Source organism: Dasypus novemcinctus, chromosome 20 (assembly GCF_030445035.2).
Source record: "Dasypus novemcinctus isolate mDasNov1 chromosome 20, mDasNov1.1.hap2, whole genome shotgun sequence".
In the NCBI taxonomy this organism is placed as follows: domain Eukaryota; kingdom Metazoa; phylum Chordata; class Mammalia; order Cingulata; family Dasypodidae; genus Dasypus; species Dasypus novemcinctus.
This window is the reverse complement of record NC_080692.1, coordinates 47,211,349-47,219,011: the sequence shown is the minus strand read 5'-3', so window position 1 is coordinate 47,219,011 and position 7,663 is coordinate 47,211,349. Positions and strand designations below refer to the sequence as shown.

The 7,663-nt window shown below is 38.5% G+C and overlaps 1 non-coding gene across 1 annotated transcript; it reads right to left on the bottom strand.

The window, feature by feature from the left end:
- Positions 1-7,248: 7,248 nt before the first annotated feature.
- Positions 7,249-7,355, bottom strand: LOC111761002 (U6 spliceosomal RNA). The gene has a single exon (XR_002794494.2). It is a non-coding gene; the product is annotated as a U6 spliceosomal RNA (small nuclear RNA).
- Positions 7,356-7,663: the final 308 nt, after the last annotated feature.

Here is a 7,663-nt window from a genome sequence, read left to right as displayed (position 1 = left end):
TCTCTCATCTTGCCATGTTTTTATTACCAAGTTAGAATAAGACTGCATGGAATATAGGCAAATACTGCAGTCTAGCAAATGCTGAGTCAGGAGAGACCAGGAAGGCAGCTGGATTGCTGTGTTCTTCAGAAAGTGAGCGTCCTTTGCCCGTGCGTTCCCGGTGGTAACTCACTTCCAATAAGACAGGAAGAAGGTTTGATTGCTGGGATGACCCTTTCTTTAAAGGGGGCAGTGGTTACACCTCCCAGCCTGTTTGTTTCCGGGATTAGCATTAAGTTTAGGAAGCACATAGAATGTTTACTGTATACTTGGAAGACATTTTTATGGGAATTTAATATGTCATTTACCCTAAGCAATCATGAATACAAGGTTAACTGCAATATGATCAGTAGACTATTGATAATATCAGACTGTCATTAAGAGATGTTTTCTATACACTTTTAAAAAATATACTTTAAAAAATTTAAAGATCCTTAGATTACATAAATGTTGCATAAGAAATATAGGGGATTCCCATATGCCTCACTCCCTACCCCTCCCACATTTTCCCACATTAACAACACCCTTTATTAGTGTGGTACATTTGTTACAATTGATGAACACAGTTTGGAGCATTGCCACGAAGTGTGGATTATAGTTTACGTTGTGGTTTACACTCTCTCCTGCACAATTTTGTAAGTTATGACAAGATATATAATGGCCTGTATCTGTCATTGCGACGTTATTCAGGACAATTCCAATGTTCTGAAAATGCCCCCGTATTACACCTGTTTTTCCCTCTCCCTCCCCTCAGAACCTCCGGTGGCCATGTGCAGTGGCCTCCACATCAACGATAAAAGTTTCCCTTGAGGCTGGAGGCCCCATGAAAACAACAAGATTTTCCCTGGTTCCCAGTGTACTAGGAATCTGAGTATGGTTTGACTCAGGGATCGCTCTCTGATTTTTTCTGTTTGATCTCAGTTTGTGTCTAGGGTCCTGTAACCAGATAGAGACTCGGATACCCTAATGGAAACCTGGCCAAATTCCTTTTTGCATAATTGGGAGATATCCCATGTGTTCTATCCATAGATTCTCCTCTCCGTCTTCAGAATACTTAGCAGAATACTTGGTGAAGAGAAATCTTTTTTCCCACTTTTCTTTTTATTTTTCCTGGAGCTAAGTTTACACTGCATCCATCCATCAGCCAGCCACTTCCTCTATATTTTTGAGCGTCTACTATGTGCTAGGTCCTCTGCCAGGAACTAGGGATAAAATGACTTCTGCTCTTACAGCTTTCTCACACCTGTGTTTATTTTGCCATAAGCATCCAAACCTAACATCTAAGGAGGCTGCAGCTGCACATATGAAGAAATACCCAAGAGGGGGTGAGCTCTTCCCCATTTCCATCATCTACCATGTTCTAAGTTATGTCCTGGAAAATGCTGCACACAAGGAGGGGAGGGTCTGTGAGCAGCATGCACCATGCTGCTCTCAGGCTCGGGCACTTAGCCTCCTCTCTGCGCCAGCATCTGGAAGGAACACCGCCATTGACCAAAAAGGAAGACGTGAAGATAGGGGTAGCCGTATACTGCATAATGACATACTTATATATGGGCATAGGTAAATTGGTCAATATTCTGTTGTATACTTGCAATTCTCCTGTTACCAACACAATAGAAAATAGTTGAGATAATTTTCTGCATATGCGTAAGCCAAGCCTCCCTGCAGGCGTGTGTGTGTGTGTGTGTGTGCGTGTGTGCGTGTGAGCATACACAGGGACCCGTGCAGTTGTGTTGAGTTAGGTATAGAGGCTAGAAAAGGATGGAGAGGCTATGAGAAGGAACAAAGAGCACAGAAATGCAGAATTCCTTGGTGTACGCGATTGTGATTACTGAATGGGTACGGATGGCGTAATCAGTACTACTAGTGATGGTAGCAGAAGGGAGAGGATGAGAGCAAGGGCTAGAGGAAGATTGTTAGTATCATATCCTGCTGCTACACTTAATATAACACTACGTATTTATATAGAGTATATTGTTATATGTGCATATACAGATAATATATACATAAATTATGTACCAATAGGAAATGGAGATGTTCTCTATATCACCAAAGTTTAGAAATTAAAAGTAAACTTTCTTGGAGCAGAGTTAGGTACCTTTAGTGATAAATATAAATGATACATCAAAAGTCATTTCGAAAGCCACCAATATGAAATTTGCTATGAAGAATGAGCACATTTTAAAACTAATGAAATATGTATATCATTTATGGCCATACCTGCCTGTTGATTACATGATTTTCTAAATACCAGTAATTATTTTGATACTCAGCTAAAATATTCTGATTGAATGAGCAGACAAACAAATCCATTAGAAGGAGAAAGAAATATGGATGTGTGAAATCATCAGTATTCTTGAGAGAATTACATAAAATGCTTGAGGAAAATTTATGTAACTATTACCTTTCAGAAGCTTAAATGTACCTTTTTTAAGAGGTGGAATATTATTATATTATAAATATGTATCATTCTAAAAGGAATACTGAAGGCATTAGTAATTTGACATTTCTCTTTAGGATAAATACTGTTATCCTAAAACATGAAAATAGAGAAACATTTTTAAGGTGCCTTGATTGCTAAGTGTTTACATCAGCCACAACTATTTCAGAAAAAATAAACACAGATATTTTGGTAGCAAGGATACCTAATGCATGCTTTACTTCAAAATATGTGTCTAAAGGATTGACTTCTTCAAAGAAAGAAATAATTTTGAAAGTTTAAATAAGACCTAAAAGTTGAATAGTAAAGTATATTTTCTAGGGTATTTTATATATATAAATATAAAGTCCTTTCACTAGTTCCTCAGTTGTTCTCATTCTTCAATGTGTTGCATAGTAACTGAGGCTAGGAACTTCATATACGTTTTATAAAAATGATTAGCTGATATGGATTGCTTACTACGTACCAAGTATTGTGAAACATGTTTTTTATTTATTTAAAAAATTTAATCCTTCCAAAAAACCTATGAGAAATTACAACTATCTTCATGTTGCAGATGAGAAAATAAAGGCCTAGAGAGATGTGAGTTAACTTGCTCCATGTTGAGCTACTAGACGATGACAGCCAGGGCTGGGGTTTGGGGAGCAGGTCTGTAATCGTTGCTTTGCTTTGCTGCCCACGTTCACCCCACCTGGAACGCACCATGATTATCTTTATCTCAGGAGGCCAGAGAAAACGACTCGCCCAAGGTTATTTTGCAGATTAAGTGTCAGAGCAGGATTTAAACCTGAGTCTGTCTGACTCCAAAGTCACCTTCCACTGCGCTTTACTGCCTTTCATTTGAGAGGTTGCCAAAGAGTCATGCCACATGGCGGCACCTGCGGTCACTGGGCTGTGGCATCTGGTCAAGGACCCTCGTCGGGCTGCTAAGGCAGTGGTGGGGGTCGGCCAGGGACCCCTGCCTAAGCGTCCGCAGGAGCCTGTTGAGCCGCCAGTCAAAATCTGTTAACTCTGGGCTGCAGTGGCTTGCCCTGGGGACTGCATCATATGCAACGCAGAACTGACCGTGGTGTCTCGGATAAGTTAAAAGGTGCGAATATCCATAAATCATGGGTGGTGTGTTAGAAAGTGTCAAACTAGACATTAATAAAAGTGATGAGACATATAAATACTGGCAGTTCTAGGAATTAAATGGCATTAATAAATGTATCTGAATGTTTATAATGGGCACTAAATATAATACCACTAAACACCCCTGAATATGTAAAGGTCACTAAAATTTTGACTATTGTTTAGAATCAGATTTTTAAACCAAAGTACCTTTCTATGGATAGTAATGATAAGACTCCATAATCATGGATAGTAATTGAGCTAAACATGATTCTTTGGAAGGACATAAATATGAATATAGTTCTATATACTATATTGTCGAAAAGGAATATTTCCACTTCAATGCCAATTACACAGATTGTGCCGAGGAATGTGCACATTCAAACACGCGATTTCCATTCTTTGAACAGACGTGATTTCCCTTCCTTTGACCTGACACAACAGTTTGTTTGAACTCCAGTTAGGGGACTAACATTTTAGGGTTGTGTTGACTTGTTTATCTAACACGTCCTTCCCCACACCTATGCAATTTATTGTCTGTCTTGCATTTTAAGAATCTGCTGACCTGAAGGCAAAAATGGACCTTCTAGCCAAACCATGTTCTGGGTCCCCAAGAGCTTCCCCAAAATTTAAGCTATCACCTCCAGTTTGGGATTTGGTTCTCACCAGAGCAAAATTGAGAAAGCTCAGTATTATATATCTTTCATCAATGCTTTTCTTTGCAGAACATGACTTCTTCCTGAAATGATGAGAGACTTAAAAGAAAAATTCCACTATCGTCATAATGTGGTCAGGAAATGTTGCAAAGTGGACATCTCATTTACTGAGGGATTTTCAGGGATTGGTAGTTGAGGTGCAAATTGAAATATGACTTTTATTGGCGACCAGTCAGTGTTCTTGGGATTGATGGTGCTTTTTTTTCTTTGTTTTCCTTTTTTTTGACAAGGGCACTTTCTTTTAAGAAAGCACAGTGATTAAGGGCACAGTTAGACCTGGGCTCAAGTGACTTTGTACAAGTGGCCTTGTCTGATCTTCAGATTCCTCCTCTAGAGTGGGGTAAATCGTGCTAGGGCAACTGATCAGAATAAATGGAAAAAAGAAAGCCTACACAGTAATTAATACATTGAAAGTGTTCAATTCAAGTTAGTTATCATCATTATCTTTTAAAAGATTTTTTTGAAGTATATCATTCATACATAAACATACATAAACAGTAAGTGTATAGTAATAGTTGTGAACTTACAAATCAAGCATATAAACATCATGCAGGACTCATATCTCACCCTACTACCAATGCCTTGCATTGTTATGAAACATTTTTAACTAACAAAAGAGCATCCTCAAAATATTACTACTAACCAAAGTATCTCACATTTGTTATATTTTCCCCCAACCCACCCTATTATTATTATTATTTACATCATTTATACATAAACAATAAGTGTATAGTAAAAGTTGTGAACTTACAAAGCAAACAAGCATAACATCATATAGGAGTCCCAACATCAACCCTCCACCAACACCTGTCATTGTCATGAGACATTTGTTACAAATTATGAAAGAATCTTGTCGAAATCTTACTACTCACTATAGTCTATATCTTACATTTGATGTATTTCCCCCCCCCAACCCACTCTATTACTATTTTTTAAAATATATTTTTATTATAGAAGTTGTGAACTTTACAAAATGATCATGCACATGTGCAGAATTCCCGTAGAACGCCTTCTATCAATATGCCACACCATGGTGGAACATTTGTTACAGATTATGAGATAATATCATCAATCTATTACCACAAACCATGGTCTGTAGCATACATTTGGCACACTTTTCCCATACTCCCCCATTATCAACACAGTACATCTTTGGCATCGATGCAAGAATATTACATTATTACTGTTAATCACAGTCCATAGGTCACTTCAGTTGTATTTTTCCCATGCTTCTTCACATTCCCACCACCCTGCAATAGTGATGTACATCTGCTCTAGCTCATAAAGGACACTCTTGCATCTGTACCATCAACTACAATTCTAATCTACCTCTGGGTTTACTGTGCTTTTCAGTCCCTGGATTATTCTCTAGCTTTCTGTCACTTGGCATTTACATCCACAGACTACAATTTTCAGCCACATTCCCATTTATAAATCAGCTGTTACTCATTATAATATCAACTCTGCACATTTCCACACTTTTACAATAAAGCTAATTAACACTCCTACATACATTAAACATCATAAGTCCATCTCAGTCCTCCTCTTATGCCTTTTAAGAATCTGCCACTTACCACCAGGTCTTAAAGGTGTTTTCCTACATTTTCTTCTATAAGCTTTATACTTCTTGCTTTCATATTTAGGTTTTTGATCCATTTTGAGTTAATTTTTGTATAACGTGTGAGATTGGGGTCTTCTTTCTTTCATTTGGTTATGGATATCCAGTTCTTTCAGCACCATTTGTTGAATGGACTGTTCTGCCCAAGTTGGATGGGTTTGACAGGCTTGTTGAAACTCTCTTGACCATAGATGTAAGGGTCTGTTTCTGTACCATCAATTTGGTTCCATTGGAATATGTATTTGTCTTTATGCCAGTATCATGCTGTTTTTATCACTGCAGCTAGGTAATATGGCTTAAAGTCCAGAAGTGAGAGTCCTCCATGGCTTCTGATGAAAAATTGGCATGCAATCTTATTGGGTATCCCTTATATGTTATGCATTGCTTTTCACTTGCTTAACTCAGAATTCGTTGTCCTTGACATTTGACATTCTGATTAGTATGTGTCTCAGAGATGGTCAATTTGGGCTTATTTGAATGGGAGTATGTTGTACTTCTTGTACATGAATATCAATGTCCTTCAACAGGGTTTGGAAATTTTCTGCCATTATATCTTCAAAGATTTCTTCTACCCTTTTCCCTTCTCTTCTCCTTCTGGGACACCCTTGACACGTATGTTTGCATGTCTCTTGCTGTTGTTTAGTTCCCTGAGAACTTGTTCAATTTTTTCCATTCTTTTCTTTATCTGTTCATTTGTATATTCACTTTCAAAGGCTATTTCTTCGAGCTTACCATTCCTTTCTTCTGCCTTCTCAAATCTGCTGTATTATAATTCTAGTGTATTTTTTTTAATCCACCCCCCCACTTGTGACTTTTTGCTTGCTGTCTGCTCTGTGTCCATTCATTGTGCATTCTTCTGTGCCTGTATTTATTTTTGTATTTATTCCTCCCCTTGTGGCTTGCTTGCTGTCTGCTCTCTGTGTCCATTCACTGCGCACTCTTCTGCGTTTTTGCTTGTCTCCCTTTTTCTTGTGTGTGTCACCTTGCTGAGTCAGCTTTCTGTGGCAATCACAGGCCAGCGGCATTCTGCAGTGCCTGGGCTAGCAGCTCTCTGTGGCATGTGGGTGAGCCTGCCTTCACAAGGAGGCCCCGGGATGCGAACCTAGGGCCACCCGTGTGCTGGCCGGGAGCCCAGCTGATTGAGCCACAGCTGCTTCCAGATTCTAGTGTATTTTTAATTTCTTTTATTGTATCTTTTCTTCCCATAAGATCTGCTATTTTTCTATGTATGCTTTCAAATTCTTCTTTGTGTTCATCCAATGTCTTTTTTTTTTCTTTTATAAAGAGTATTTGGGGTAGAAGCTTACAGTTACCAGGCCGTAAAGAAAAATATGGAACACTTTATGAATTTGCATGTCATCTTTGCTCAGGGGCCATGCTAATCTTTTCTGTATCATTCCAATTTTAGAATATGTGCTGCCAAAGCAAGCACCCAATATCTTCGCAATATCCTTAATCTCTTCAGCCATCCCACTGAATTTATTAAGGAGATTTGTTTGAATATCTATGATTAGTCGTCTCAACTCCTTTATGTCATCTTGGAGGCTTATCTTGTTCCTTTAACTGGGCCATGTCTTCCTGTTTCTTGGTATGGATTGTAATTTTTTGTTGGTGTCTTGGCATCTGGATTACTAGAGTATTTATTCTGGGTGCAGTCTCTTTTGTTTAGAGCTTCCTGCCCTTTCTCCCTTGTTAGTTGTGCAGTAGGAGCAAAGGATGTAGTTGGTGCTATAAGCTGTG